This window comes from Gossypium hirsutum, chromosome A03, assembly GCF_007990345.1.
Source record: "Gossypium hirsutum isolate 1008001.06 chromosome A03, Gossypium_hirsutum_v2.1, whole genome shotgun sequence".
NCBI classification, from domain to species: Eukaryota; Viridiplantae; Streptophyta; class Magnoliopsida; order Malvales; family Malvaceae; genus Gossypium; species Gossypium hirsutum.
In genome coordinates, this window is record NC_053426.1 from 19,670,463 (window position 1) to 19,686,844 (window position 16,382).

The following is a 16,382-nucleotide window of genomic DNA, read 5'->3' on the forward strand; positions in this document are numbered from 1 at the left end:
AACCTTTAGAAAAAATCGGTGAATGGACTACCGTTTATAAAAAGCCCAACAAAAGGAGCACCTTCAAATGAAAAAATCTTAATCAAGGATTTGTGACAATCCCTTCTTAAGTATCATTTTATCCTAACCAAGGATATTATATTCCATATCCAATGGTAAGGCAATCAGGTGGAACTCAATTATCATTTACACCATAATCGGTAAGTCAACTACCTTGGTCACAAGATCTAAATTCAGTGTACCAAACTAGTTATGCTGAAATTATTCAAGGAGCAGAAAAATTTTGTGTGACAGAAGATTTTTTGAAACCACAACAAATTTAGGAAATAAAATATTTTTATAATCCAGGCTTACCATTAGAATTATATAAATTTTAAAATGAAATATGAAAAACTCATATTACTGAATAAATAGCAAACTTTAGAAGGCCTCTTACTAAACTTTCACAATTTTTAGTTAAGAAAACAACTACAGAACATGAAATTCATGATTTATTGTTAAATTCTATTTTATATCATTAATGGGAAGAACAATAAATTAGTTTCTTAGATATTAAGGAGATAAATAACCTTCTTGATATATCAAAATATTTTATTAACAAGGGAACAAATAATCCAGTTATAAATAAAATATTTAGTTTATGCTTATATAATAAAGCTAGAATTTGTTGGAAAATTTGGACATCACATATATAATAAGGATAATTACATGTTATTATTTACTATCATGATAGGTTAGCCCAAATTAAAAGTGATCTAATTTGGTTAAAATTTTATTGGGCTTTTAATTATTAAATAAAGTATGAGTCAAATATGTGTAGATACTCTTCTAATCAAATTCTAATTAATGATGGGCTAATTAGAATTTGAATGCTAAGGTTATAAATATTAGGGTTATGGTCCCCAAATTATACACAATATATCTTTTCTAATATCCCATCATTAGGAAAGAGAGAGCAGATATTCTCTGAATTTCTTGTGTGCTAATTTGGAAGATCAAATCCCCAAGTTCCAGAAAGTTTCAAGAATTCAGGTACGTTTCCACATCCAGTTTTGTTCTTGATTTATTTTTAATGATTTGACATGACAGATCCTGGTTTATTAAGTTATATTGTAGATTTATTTTAATAAAATCTAACAAGTGGCATCCGAGCCTCGTCATATTGAATCATTGAGAATGAATTGATTATTTATTAATTTTGGATTGATTCGTTTTTTTTTAATTTTATGGATTTGATATTTTAATTATATATTATGTTGAATCTTTGAGATTCTTGATAAATTTTTGAGTTTTGATTGTTTAAATAAAGTTTTAAAGTTTTATAAATATAATCTAGTTTAATATTTGCATATGCTATTCGAAAGATGAAGGTTTATATATTTATTTATAATCAATTGATAAAAATTTATTTGTGAGATTTCTTTCTCTTCTTTTCACACAATTATTTTATAAGTTTTGGTAAAGTCATTATTAAATTAAAATTACAGACTTACAACTTTTTTGCAATTGAAGAATTCCAATTGAGTTGTATAATTGGCTTTGAAAGTTGTTCACTTGATAAGATACATTTTTTTTCGTACTATTTGTTTTAAATTTTCTGTTTGTAGTTGAATATATATATAGAATCATCATCTTTTATCTTTATTTATAATGAATTATATTCATAATTGAATTCAATTCATATATACGAATGATTACTTTTGGCATCTTTTATAATTATTTTATGTAAATTTTAGTCTTTATGGAATCTGACTAAAATTAAAATATTTGGGATTAATTTTTTTTAAATATGGTGGTTATGAATTTTCATAAGTAGTTGCGCATATAAAGACTTTTATATAATTTTAGGTTTTGGCATCTTATGGTCCCAAATATTTGGTTAAATTATGATGATATGATTTATTGTATGAATTGTGGGATATGCTAACTATTATGATTTTGTTTTTTGAGATTTATTGGCTTGAAAATATTTTTCAAGTATTTATGTGAATATCTGTTTAATCATAAATACAACTTTGGATTTACATGGTAAATTCATGGTAAGTTTTTCTATTTGATTATGAATACATGTATATGCATGAATTGTTTTGGTGTTTTTATCCATGCCAAAATTATGAATACATATACTTGTTAATTATTTGGCTTTGAACTACTACATTATTTCTGTTTGGTTTTGATATATGATTTTGGAACAAAAGAAAAAAAAAGAAATGAAAAGAAGGAAATAGTCAAAAAATTAAGGTTTTCGGTTTTTTTATTGCATTATTAAGACAAACTTATTTTGGGTTATTTCAGAGTTTATAAAGTAATAAAAAAATTAGTTTTGACATTTGACTATTGGGGAAATTTAAATTTGAATATTGGTATGTTTATATATATTTTAAAATAACTTAATTGAAGCAAAAAGTCACCAAAATGATATTTTTTTGTATAAATTATTTTGTTTTAAAATTTAAAAGTTTGTGCGCATGTAACTTAAGTTATGTTAATACTGATTGGCCCAAGTGAAGGTTAATAATATTACTTGTGCAACTATGGTGATAAACATGTGACGGTTATTCGGTTATACATGTGAGTAATAAATTGGCCCAAAGTAAGATTTATTATTCGACATGCTCTTATTGTCAATGTTTGATTACTACACCAAGATATCACTTACAAATTAATATTTTGTCCAAAGATGAAATATTAATGGAGTGTCTGATATCTTAAAATGAGGTTTAACTTTATTCAAATTATTTTGGTTTAAATTTGAAGTCTTATGTGAAGTTGTTTATGGTTTATGATTTATTCAACTATTATTATATTTGCCAACATCATTGTATGTTGTTTTGGGATATATATATATATTATCTTTTAATTTGATTGAAAGATGAAATTAAGGTAAATATTTTGAAACAAATAAATTCAGATTTTGGCTTTTAATTAAGGATGTGTAATATTTTAAATAAATTAGTTGAAACAAAATGCCGTCAAAGTGACCTCTTTTGTGTAGATTAGTTTATTTGAAATATTAAGATGATTATATGTTTTTGTGATTCATGCGTTTATGAATTTACCCAAAGGTAAGTTAATATTTGGCAGAATTACAACGACATCTGTGGTGATAAATGTGTGACAATTATAAGGTATTTTATGTGAGCAATAAGTTAGTCCAAAGATTAATTCATTGTTTGACATAGTTTATTGTCAATGTTTGATTGTTACAACAAGAGTACCGCTTACTGTTAATATTACTGTCCAAAGACTTGATATTAATGTTGTGTTTGGTATCTTGAGATGGGATTAGCCATTATCCTGAATTTATTTTTTACTATGAATTTTGATGTGAGCTTATTTTTATTTATTTTTTGTTCTATATTCAGCTAATTCATATTCTACTGCCACAATATCTGCTAATATAAATTCTATACCCATACTTAATGGGCTAATTTCAATGAATGGAAAAGGCACTTACTTATAGTGCTTGGCTATATGAACATAGACCTTGCACTAAAGGAAGAACTACTCGCACTGCGGAAAGTACCCCCTATGTTAAAAGGGATTTTGAGAGGTGGAATCGTTCAAATTGCATGAGTCTGATGATCATGAAGCACAACATTTTAGAAGCCTTTAAGGGCATAGAATCTGAAAAGATTACTCAGGCCAAGGTTTCCTTAATGAAATTGAGAAACGTTTTGCTAAAAAACGATAAGGTTGAAATGACATCACTTATGACTTCTTTGATGTCTGTAAAGTTAAGGGTTAAGGAAATTCTGAGCAATCTAAGGGCTATGAATTTTATGATCCCACAATTAGGAATATTTTTGAGACAAGAATTACAACATTCTTTGAGGATGTTGAGTTTGGGGGGAGAAATAAGGTTAGAAACATTGCTTTTGAGGAGGAATTGGATTCTAACTCAATTCCTACTATCACTTTTGATGATGTTTAGACTCTCATACCTATCATTGATTAAGAAGTGAATCTAGAACCTCAATAAGACAATGTTAAACAACTCCCTATTCAAGATGAGGTAATTATTCCAGAAGAACAAACTCAACAACCTCAAGAATGAATGTCATTAGAAAGGTCTACTAGAGAAAGGGTTAAAATGGCTTTAGTGGAGTATTTTGACTTTAAGCTACATCAGATGAACTTTAAGTTAATGGTTTCTCAATAGTAACATTGATCATACATTTATATGGTGCAATTAGAAAACTGTGTCTGATGATACAAAAGTAATGATTTGCAAATTAAAGAACTTCATCTATGGGCTTAAGTAGACTTCTCGTCAATAATATTATAAAATTTACCAAATAATTATCTCATTCGGTTTAAAGATGAATTTTGTTGATAATCGTTTATACCATAAGTTTAGTGGGAGTAAAGTTTTATATTTGGTTTTATATGTTAAAGTTTTATATTTGGTTTTATAAGTTAATGACATACTGCTTGTCAATAATAAGTATAGCCTCAATCAATGCCCTAAGAATGATATTAAAATTACAAAAATGCATTGGATTTTTTACATTTTAGCAGTGGAAAGTCTAATGTATGTTCAGGTTTGTATACATTGGAATCTTGTATACACTATTGGGATGTTAGGCATATATTTTAAGCAACCCTGGTTTGGACCATTAGATAGCATCCAAGAGGGTTATAAGGTATTTTCAGAGAATAAAAGATTACATGCTCACATATTGGAGGTCTAATAAGTTAGAGATCATCAGGTATATAGACTCTGATTTTGATGGAATATGGATACAAGATTTTGTCACTAAGGTGCAAATTGTGAAGACAAATTGCAGTCTTTTATTCCAATAGCAACAGTAGCACATTAAAGTCAAAACACAAAGACTTTAAGCTCCTGGTTGTTAAAGTAAAAGTTCAGAGTGGTTAAGTGCTTATAAAGCATATTAGGACAAACTCCATGATTGCGGATCCGCTTACTAAGGAACTACACCTAAGGTTTTATAAGAGCATATTGCTCATATGGGTGTAATGTCATTTAAAGGATATTTGGTTTTAGTGGGAGTTTGTATTTTTAAATGCTTTTATGTTATAGACACATTTTCAGTTATTTCAGTTTAAAGATAATAAGTTTATTTTCTGCAGAAATAAAGTTTATTTGGTTTATTCACACTCTGATTTTGGTAAGATTTGAACTCACTGAGGAGGACCAGTTGGAAATAGACATGTTTAGATCATATTGCATGTAATTTCCATGCTACACATCCATACTTGATCTATGTCATTTGGTTGTGTTAATATACGTGATCATAGATGGATTTAGTTACGATATTTGTAACGAAAGTCGCCTTGGTTCTATGTTAACATAATTAATGGATGAGATTGTACGGAATGCCTTTTGGATATGATAGTAAAATTTTTAGCTCATAAGGTTATATAATGACATGTAATTATAAAATAATTAGTATATATATGTGGTCCAAGTGGGAGATTGTTGGAAAATTTGGACATCACATATATAATAAGGATAATTACATGTTATTATTTACTATCATGATAGGTTAGCCCAAATTAAAAGTGATCTAATTTGGTTAAAATTTTATTGGGCTTTTAATTATTAAATAAAGTATGGGTCAAATATGTGTAGATACTCTTCTAATCAAATTCTAATTAATGATGGGCTAATTAGAATTTGAATGCTAAGGTTATAAATATTAGGGTTATGGTCCCCAAATTATACACAAGTATCTTTTCTAATATCCCATCATTAGGAAAGAGAGAGCAGATATTCTCTGAATTTTTTGTGTGCTAATTTGGAAGATCAAATCCCCAAGTTCCAGAAAGTTTCAAGAAATCCATGGATTCAGGTACGTTTCCGCATCTACTTTTGTTCTTGATTTATTCTTAATGATTTGACATGACAGATCCTGGTTTATTAAGTTATATTGTAGATTTATTTTAATAAAATCTAACAGAATTATCTTACCTATAGCGATTTTTAATAAAATTGATGGAGCTATTTGCAATCAACAAGCTCAATTTCAAAAGCTTTTTCTGAATATTTTTTACAAGTGTAACACGTCGGCTTGTGCAAGTGTACACAGTCGTTATCAAGTAATAAGTAAGTATAAGAGTTATCGTCTCCAAAGGAACTGTATATGTTAATTAATATTTTGTAAAATTAAAGTTAACAATTTGATGAGAAAAACACAATAGTGTTTATTGGTTGATGTTAAGCAAAAATAATTATCTAGATGCAAAATGATCCCTAAATAATGTATGCAATAAAATGTTTGAGATGGATTTAGCAACAAAATTCACAAGATTTCAAAAATGATAACATGAATAGGCCAAAATAATCGCATCAATTAACTTAGTTCATTTTCATCATGTTACTAATGTTCCAGAAAATATTTATGGCAACTCGATCTTTCATGAGCTTGAAATCAATATTTAGTGCTTTCGGAATCTTTTACTAAGAAAAAATGTATTTTACTGATTATATTCAACCAAGGGTTTCTTAGAATTCATGTGAAGTAACAGGGACGGGTTATATTTAAAACAATTTAATCACATAAACCTAAAAACTATGCAAGATAATAGAGCTCTTTCGAGTTATTATAAACCTTTAATTTAGTCGGGTTAGGATCTAAATTAAGCATACACTTTTCAATTATTGTGTCCATTAGTCATCATATGATTAGGATTACTCAACTAATTCTAATGCATTCAATCACGTATGACTGAAATACATGCTTGAGTTTAACTAAAAGCATGATCGACTTAGGCACAGAATGTAACAACCCATATTTCACAAGCACCGAAAAAGTGAATTTAGGGCCTCCGACTTAGGAAAACGAGTCCATAAATATTTATTAAAAATATTTACGAAGTTAGTTATGGGTTGAATTAGATTTTGATTAGGTGAATTTAGTTTAATTAGAAGTAATTATTAAAAAGGACTAAATCGAATAGAGTGTAAAAAATTAATTTTAAAATAGAAAAAAATGACAAGGGACTAAATTAGTAATTAAACCAAATTAGTGACATGTGTAAGATAGAGAATAAATACATGTGTATTTAAATTATTAGTAGAAATGTATGTTATATATATATTTACTTATTTATTAAGTAAAAGATATTTACTTATTATTATTATTATTATTATTATTATTATTATTATATTTTATCTATTAATTGAGATAGTGAGTATGGTGATAAATAACACATGTGTACATGTGTGTATAAATACACATGTATTAGTTTTATTTGTTATTATATAGATATTTTATAATTAAATAATTAAGTAAATAAAATGAAATAAAGAAACAAAAGAAAAAGAGAAATAGTTATAGAGAATCAAACTAAAATAGAAAGAAAGAAAGAAGAAAAGAAAAAGAAAAAAAGGAGAAATTAGGGTTTGAAAGCTTGGAAGTTAAATTGGTAAGTCAATTAAGTCACTTTCTTTGTGATTTTGATGTTTTTGGAGTCTTAGAGTAAAGTACTCTTGACTTTGTGTGGAAATATTGAAAGTTGATAGACTTTTGAGTAGGGTTTATGTTGAATAAATGATGAAATTAGGGATCAAATTGATAGAATTGTTGATTAGAATTGATTAGAGGACTAAATTGTAAACTAGGCGATAAGTTTTGAGTTTATGGGCTAAATTGAAAGAAGTTTGAAATTATGGTAAAATGATGAAAATTTGATGGTTATATTGAAGTTTTGATAGAAATTGAATAAGAAAATGATGTGAATTGTAAAAATGGAGAAGATGAAAATGGTTAGGACAAATTTGAAATTTAGGTAAAAGTTGCATGAAAAGTTATTATTTTATATAAAATAAGTGTGTTATTAATTAATTGTACTTATGCTAAATTTTGTAGCAAACAAGGAAACCGAGAAGTCGAATACGAATGGAAAAGAAAAAGTGATTGAGGAATAGCTCGAGAAAAATATCGGTTTGTATTATCATAATTCAAGTTATTTCTTATTAAATGTTTAATTTTAATATATGTGTATGAAATTTGAATGTGAGGTAAGTAGTGATATTTGAATTGAATGAGAATCGAATTTGATTGATGAATGTATACATGTGTGAAATTGAATTGTATAATGATTTGTGGTGAATTTGAAATTGTGATTGAATTGTTATTGCGATGGATTTGAATTCGAATGATTATGATCAACTGAAAGTGAAAGTGATATGAATATGTGATTTTGATACCCTATTAACTAGTCGGGCTAGGGTGGATATAGTTGGCATGCCACAGGATAGGAAGAGTTCAGGGATTTTTCGACCTCGAGTCGATGAGACACTTGGTGTGTCATATTTACTTCGGATAGATTCGATGAGGCGTTGGTCGCCACTTTGCTTCGACTTAGCCGATGAGACATTGGTCGTCACTTATTTGCTTCGAACTATCTGATAAGGCGTTGGTCGCCATTCTGGTGTGTTTGGTTGGATCCGTATATCCGCCAAAGTCCGAGTCATGTTAATAGGGGAAAATAAGTGAAATAATAAAATCAAATGAATTTGATTAATCAAGCTATCGAATAAAATGAGAAAGTGATATTGTAAGATGGAATGTGAGATGAAATTTGTAAAGAGATTGAAGGCATGAACCAAAGGTTCATGGAGTGTTCATATTTGAAATGTGAATTGAATAATTATATGTGGTTGAGAGATGAATCAATTCATGAGTTAATTGAAATCTCAGTGATGATTTATTGGATCTAACATTGAAAATGATATATTAGAAATATGATAGTTTGGTATGAATTTTTATGTATGATTTGTACGTATGATTTGCTAATTATCTATGTATGTTATGATATTTTATTGTTGTTATAATTTAAATTATGACAATACCACTGAGTATTTCTAATACTCAGCGTACGGTTGTTTCCCGTGCGTAGGTCAGGTAAAGTTGAAGTTCAGTCAAGCATCCGAGTCAATCCCGACCTCAGCTCAATTTTCGTGATGCATCTATCTTTTAGAAATGTGGCATGTACTAGGTTTGGTGTTTGTCACTTGTAAATGTTTTATATTTTGAATGTAAATGTGGTGCATAATTCTTAAGAGGTAATGAAATAAACGAATGATAATTTGCTAAGTTTGAAAGGTTTGATGAATGTTATTTGATCAAGATTTATAAGTAAATGTTTTGGGCATGAATTAGGTTTGTTTAGTATATGAAAATAGCTTTAAAATGGTCAAAATCATATTTTCACTTTAAAATGGTCAAAATCATATTTTCTCACGGTCAAGTCAGATGGGCGTGTGCCTAGGCCGTGTGGAAAAGTCAGAATTGGCCACAAGTTAGTTCCATGGCCGTGTGAGAAAATCAGATTTTCCCACGGCCATGCTACACGGGCATGTCCCAGGCCACACGAGCATGTGCCCCTATCTTCAAGGAAAAATTTCTAAAGTTGTCAGTTTAGTTCCGAATCACTTCTAAAATATATATTGGGCCCCGTAGGCCCATATTAAGGACTTTAAGATGAAATTTGATAGGAATTGATCTGGAATGTAAAGTTTATGACTCGGTTTTATTTAAATATTAGTGTATAAGTCCGACAATGCCTCGTAGCCTTATTCCGGTGACGGCTTGGGGTTAGGGTGTGTTACATTTTATTGGTATCAGAGCTATCAGGTTTAGCCGATTTTAGGACTAAATCGAGCTCGTAAGTGAGTCTAGAAGTACATGCCACAGTCAAGTCAAAAACTGAGTCGGGATTTTTAGATGCTGACCTATCTAATTGTATTTGTTTATAGATTAAAGATGTCTGATGAACACCTTGATAATATAAATAAAGAAATGTTCACTGGGGATGAAAAGTCGTATGATTTAGATAAAATGGAGTCAGCTACTCCCAGTGTAAATCCAGTTAGAAACCAACCCCCTAATGTAGAAAGAGATGAAAAAGGTAGAAATGAATCTAAATTAGTAAAAATATTAGCTGATGCTCTTCAACGAGCAGTGGAGTCTATACCTGCTACTACGACTGTATCTGTTCCTAGACGGGCCCCAATTAAGGAACTAAGAAAATACGGTGCCACAAAATTCTCGTGTCTGAAAGGAGTTGATCCGTCCATAGCTAAAAATTGGATGGAGTCGACCAAGAGAGTATTGCAACAACTAGAATGCACCCATCGGGAAATTCTGTTATGTGTTGTATCATTACTGCAAGGGGAAGCTTATGTATGGTGGGAACCAGTAGTTCGACATTTACCCGAGAATCAGATAACTTGGGATCTATTTTAGAAAGAGTTTCAAAAGAAATATATAGGAGAAATGTATATCGAAGATAATAAGTAAGAGTTTTTGACGTTGAAACAGGGTGACATGTCAGTAATAGATCATAAGAGGGAATTCTCGAGACTCAGTAGATACACCTCAGAGTTTATTCCAACTGAAGCTGATAGTTGTAAGAGATTTTTACGGGGTCTGCGAGATGAGATCAAACTGCAGTTGGTATCTCAACGTATAACTGAATTTGTTGATTTGATTGAGCGAGCCAAGATGGTAGAGCAAGTCTTAGGATTTGAAAAAAAGTCTGAAACTCCTAAATTAGTTAGGAAACATATGGGAACTGCAAGTTCGAACCCTTTACCTAAAAGATCCAGGGATTCCCGAAGTGGATGGAGATCCAGTTTTAGATCAGATAAAAGAGAAAAGAGTCAGGGGAAACAAACTACAGTATCCATCGGTAGTGTAAGAGGTCCGTCCTGAAATGTTAATATTCCAAATTATGAACATTGCGGGAAAAAAAACAGAGGTGAATGCTGGAGATAGACCAGAGGGTGTTTTAAATGTGGATCTACAGACCATTATATTAAAGATTGCCTGACGAATGCTAGTGCTACACCTGTGACATCACAGAGATCAGTCTCTACTGCTAGAGGCAGAGGATCGGGCAGAGGTGGATCAGTATTTAAAGGAGGATGTACGAGAAGAGGGAATGACATAGTGACCTAGTAGTCTGAAGCTAGGGTACCGGCTAGAGCATATGTGGTCAGAACCCACGAAGAAGGTAATGCTCATGATGTGGTGACAGGTATATTTCTATTATATTCTGAGCCTGTTCATACTTTAATTGATTCGGGATCTTCGCATTCCTATATTAACTCAAAATTAGTTGAATCGGGAAAATTAAAATATGAAATATCTAGAGTGTCTATTGAGGTGTCGAGTCCGTTGGGGCAAACAGTGTTAGTGAACCAGGTTTGTCCAAGATGCTCGTTGATTATACAAAATAAAACTTTTCCGGTTGACTTGTTAATTATGCCATTTGGGGATTTTGATATAATATTAGGAATGGATTGGTTATCTGAACATAAAGTGATTTTGGACTATTATAAAAAGAGATTCAGCATTCAGACAGTGAGTGAAGGTCGGGTTAAAGTAAATGGTATTCGTACTAGTGGGCCAGCACGAATTATTTTAGCAATAAAGGCTAGTAAATTACTTTAGCAGGGTTGTTCAGCATATTTGGCATATGTTATTAATTCAGATTCAGTTGGAAGCCAATGCGGTAAAATTCAAATAGTTTGTGAGTTTTCTGATGTATTTCCTGAAGAATTACCGGGTTTGCTGCCAGATAGGGAGGTCGAGTTCGCTATTGAGGTTTATCCGGGCACAGCTCCAATCTCTATACCTCCGTATCGAATGTCACCTACAAAGTTAAAAGAGCTGAAGATACAGTTGCAAGACTTATTAAATCATGGTTTTATTCGACCGAGCATATCACCATGGGGAGCATCAGTATTATTTGTTAGGAAGAAAGATGGCTCGATGTGACTTGCATTGACTATAGACAGTTGAATAAGGTGACAATCAAGAACAAGTATCCACTTCCTCGTATTGATGATTTGTTTGATCAGTTGAGAAGAACTTCTGTATTTTCGAAGATTGACTTAAGATCAGGTTACTACCAGTTGAAAGTAAAAGAAAGCGATATTCCAAAGACAGCTTTCCGTACAAGGTATGGTCACTATGAGTTTTTAGTAATACCATTCGGGTTGACAAATGCTCCAGCTGCTTTATGGATCTCATGAATCATATCTTTCAACCGTATTTAGACCAGTTTGTAGTAGTTTTTATTGATGATATACTAGTCTATTCGAAGTCTGATTCAGAGCATGATCAACATCTCAGGATTGTATTACAGATATTACGGGAAAAACAATTGTATGGAAAACTCAGCAAGTGTGAATTTTGGTTGTCAGAGGATGTATTCCTGGGTCATGTAGTATCTGCAGATGGAATCCGAGTTGATCCAAAGAAGATTGAAGCGATTATACAGTGGAAACCACCAAGAAACGTATCAGAGGTACGTAATCTTCTTAGTTTAGCTGGGTATTATAGAAGATTTGTAAATGGATTTTCGAAGATTACTCTGCCGATGATCAAACTGCTACAAAATAATATACCATTTGTATGGGATAATCAGTGTCAAGAAAGTTTTGAAAAGTTGAAGCAAATGTTGACAGAAGCACCAATTTTGACGTTACCAGAATCGAAAAAGGATTTTATTGTATATAGTGATACTTCATTAAGTGGTTTGGGCTGTGTACTGATGCAAGAGGGGAAAGTAATAGCTTATGCATCTCATCAGTTAAAACCACATGAGTGTAACTATCCAACTCACGATTTGGAGCTAACAGCAGTGATTTTTGCTTTGAAGATTTGGAAACACTACTTATACGGTGAGAAATGCTATATTTATACAGATCATAAAAGTTTGAAATATCTATTTTCCCAAAAAGAATTGAATTTGCGACAGAGACGGTGGATTGAGCTTTTAAAAAATTATGATTGTGTCATAGATTATCATCCAGGAAAAGCTAATGTAGTGGCTGACGCTTTGAGTAGAAAAACCGTAATTGATTTGAGAGCAATGTTTGCACTACTCAGTATATGTGATGATGGGAGTTTGATAGCTGAATTGAAAGTTAAACTAGTGATGTTCGACCAGATTAAGTCAGCTCAATTGAAAGACGACAAATTGTTGAAGAAAAGAGAGATGATACAGACTGGTACGTTAGAAAATTTCAGCATTGATGCACATGGATATTTAAGGTACCGAGATCGAGTTTGTGTTCCTGCTAAATCTGAATTGAAAGAGTTAATACTCCAAGAGGCACATGATTAATACTCCAAGAGGCACATGATGGTTCATTTGCTTTACAACCGGGAGGCACAAATATGTATCATGATCTACGAGATTTGTATTGGTGGCTCAGAATGAAAAGAGATATAGTTGAATATGTTGGTAAATGTCTTACATCTCAGCGAGTAAAGGCAGAACATCAGGTTCCTACTGGGTTACTTCAGCCGATAAGTATTCTTGAGTGGAAATGGGATCGCATCACTATGGATTTTGTTACGGGATTGCCACTATCGACGAGCAAAAAGAATGCTATTTGGGTAATAGTTGACCGGCTTACAAAATTAGCTCACTTTATAGTAGTCAGAACAAATTGGTCATTGCAGAAGCTTGCAGAAGTGTATATTCAGGAAATTGTTAGATTACATGGTATTCCAACATCTATAATTTTAGATCGAGATCCTCGATTTACATCAAGATTTTGAAGACAGATACATAAGTCACTAGGCACGCGACTTAATTTCAGCACAGCATTTCATCCACAGACTGACAGACAATCAGAACGGTTAATTCAAATATTAGAAGATATGCTTCGGGATTGCATCATTGATTTTGAATCAGGTTGGGAACGTTATTTACCTTGAGCTAAATTTGTGTATAATAATAATTTCCAATCAAGTATTCAGATGGCTCCGTATGAAGCATTGTATGGACGAAGATATAGATCACCTGTGTGTTGGACCGAACTGAATGAAAGAAAAGTGATTGAACCGAACTTGATTCAAAAAACAGAAGAGACAATCAAGAAAGTACAAGAAAGATTAAAAGCTGCATTTGATAGACAAAAGTCCTACATTGATTTGAAACGGTGAGATATTGAGTATTCAGTTGGGGATAAAGTATTTCTTAAAGTTTTTCTGTGGAAGAAAGTGTTGAGATTTGGTCAGAAAGGTAAATTGAGCCCTCGTTACATTGGGCCATATGAAATTTTAGAGAGAATCAGACCAATTGCTTATCGATTAGCTTTACCTCCGGAATTACAGAAGATACACGATGTTTTCCATGTTTCAATGCTACGCAAATATAGATCAGATCCTTCTCATGTCATTTCTATTGAAGATATTGAGATTCAACCGGATTTGTCTTATGAAGAAGAACCAGTTGAGATTCTAACACGAGAGATAAAAGAATTAAGAAATAAAAGGGTTCATCTAGTGAAAGTGCTATGGAAAAGTCATAAGGTGGAAGAAGTGACTTGGGAACCGGAAGAAACGATGAAAGCTCAGTACCCCCATCTATTCTCAGGTAAATTTCGATGACGAAATTTATTAAGGGGGGAGAAATGTAACGACCCATATTTCACGAGCACCGGAAAAGTGAATTTAGGGCCTCTGTCTTAGGAAAATGAGTCCGTAAATATTTATTAAAAATATTTACGAAGTTAGTTATGGGTTGAATTAGATTTTAATTAGGTGAAGTTAGTTTAATTAGAAGTAATTATTAAAAAGGACTAAATCAAATAGAGCGTAAAAGATTAATTTTAAAATAGGAAAAAAATGACAGGGGACTAAATTAGTAATTAAACCAAATTAGTGACACGTGTAAGATAGAGAATAAATACATGTGTATTTAAATTATTAGTACAAATGTATGTTATATATATACTTACTTATTTATTAAGTAAAAGATATTTACTTATTATTATTATTATTATATTTTATCTATTAATTGAGATAGTGACAATTGTATGGTGATAAATAACACATGTGTACATGTGTGTATAAATACACATGTATTAGTTTTATTTGTTATTATATAGATATTTTATAATTAAATATTAATTAAGTAAATAAAAAGAAATAAAGAATAAATAAAATAAAGAAACAAAAGAAAAAGAGAAATAGTTACAGAGAATCAAACGAAATAGAAAGAAAGAAAGAAGAAAAGAAAAGAAAAAGGAGAAATTAGGGTTTGAAAGCTTAGAAGTTAAATTGGTAAGTCAATTAAGTCCCTTTCTTTGTGATTTTGGTGTTTTTGGAGTCTTAGAGTAAAGTATTTTTGAATTTGTGTGGAAATATTGAAAGTTGATAGACTTTTGAGTAGGGTTTATGTTGAATAAATGATGAAATTAGGGATCAAATTGATAGGATTGTTGATTAGAATTGATTAGAGGACTAAATTGTAAACTAGGCTATAAGTATTGAGTTTATGGGCTAAATTGAAAGAAGTTTGAAATTATGGTAAAATGATGAAAATTTGATGGTTATATTGAAGTTTTGATGGAAATTGAATAAGAAAATGATGTGAATTGTAAAAAGGGAGAAGATGAAAATGGTTAAGACAAATTTGGGATTTAGGTAAAAGTTGCATGAAAAGTTATTATTTTATATAAAATATGTGTGTTATTAATTAATTGTACTTATGCTAAATTTTGTAGCAAACAAAGAAACCGACACGTCGAATACGAATGGAAAAGAAAAAGTGATCGAGGAATAGCTCGAGAAAAATATCGGTTTGTATTATCATAATTCAAGTTATTTCTTATTAAATGTTTAATTTTAATATATGTGTATGAAATTTGAATGTGAGGTAAGTAGTGATATTTGAATTGAATGAGAATTGGATTTGATTGATGAATGTATACATGTGTGAAATTGAATTGTATAATGATTTGTGGTGAATTTGAAATTGTGATTGAATTGTTATGGTGATGGATTTGAATTCGAATGATTATGATCAATTGAAAGTGAAAGTGATATGAATATGTGATTTTGATACCCTATTAACTAGTTGGGCTAAGGTGGATATAGTTGGCATGCCATAAGATAGGAAGAGTTCAGGGATTCTTCGACCTTGAGTCGATGAGACACTTGGTGTGTCATATTTACTTCGGATAGATTCGATGAGGCGTTGGTCGCCACTTTGCTTCGACTTAGCCGATGAGATGTTGGTCATCACTTATTTGCTTCGAACTATCCGATGAGGCGTTGGTCGCCATTCTGGTGTGTTTGGTTGGATCCGTGTATCCGTAAAAGTCTGAGTCATGTTAATAGGGGAAAATAAGTGAAATAATAAAATCAAATAAATTTGATTAATCGAGCTATCGAATAAAATGAGAAAGTGATATTGTAAGATGGAATGTGAGATGAAATTTGTAAAGAGATTGAAGGCATGAACCAAAGGTTCATGAAGTGTTCATATTTGAAATGTGAATTGAATAATTATATGTGGTTGAGAGATGAATCAAAGGTTCATGAGTTAATTGAAATCTCATTAATGATTTATTGGATCTAACATTGAAAATGATATAATAGAAA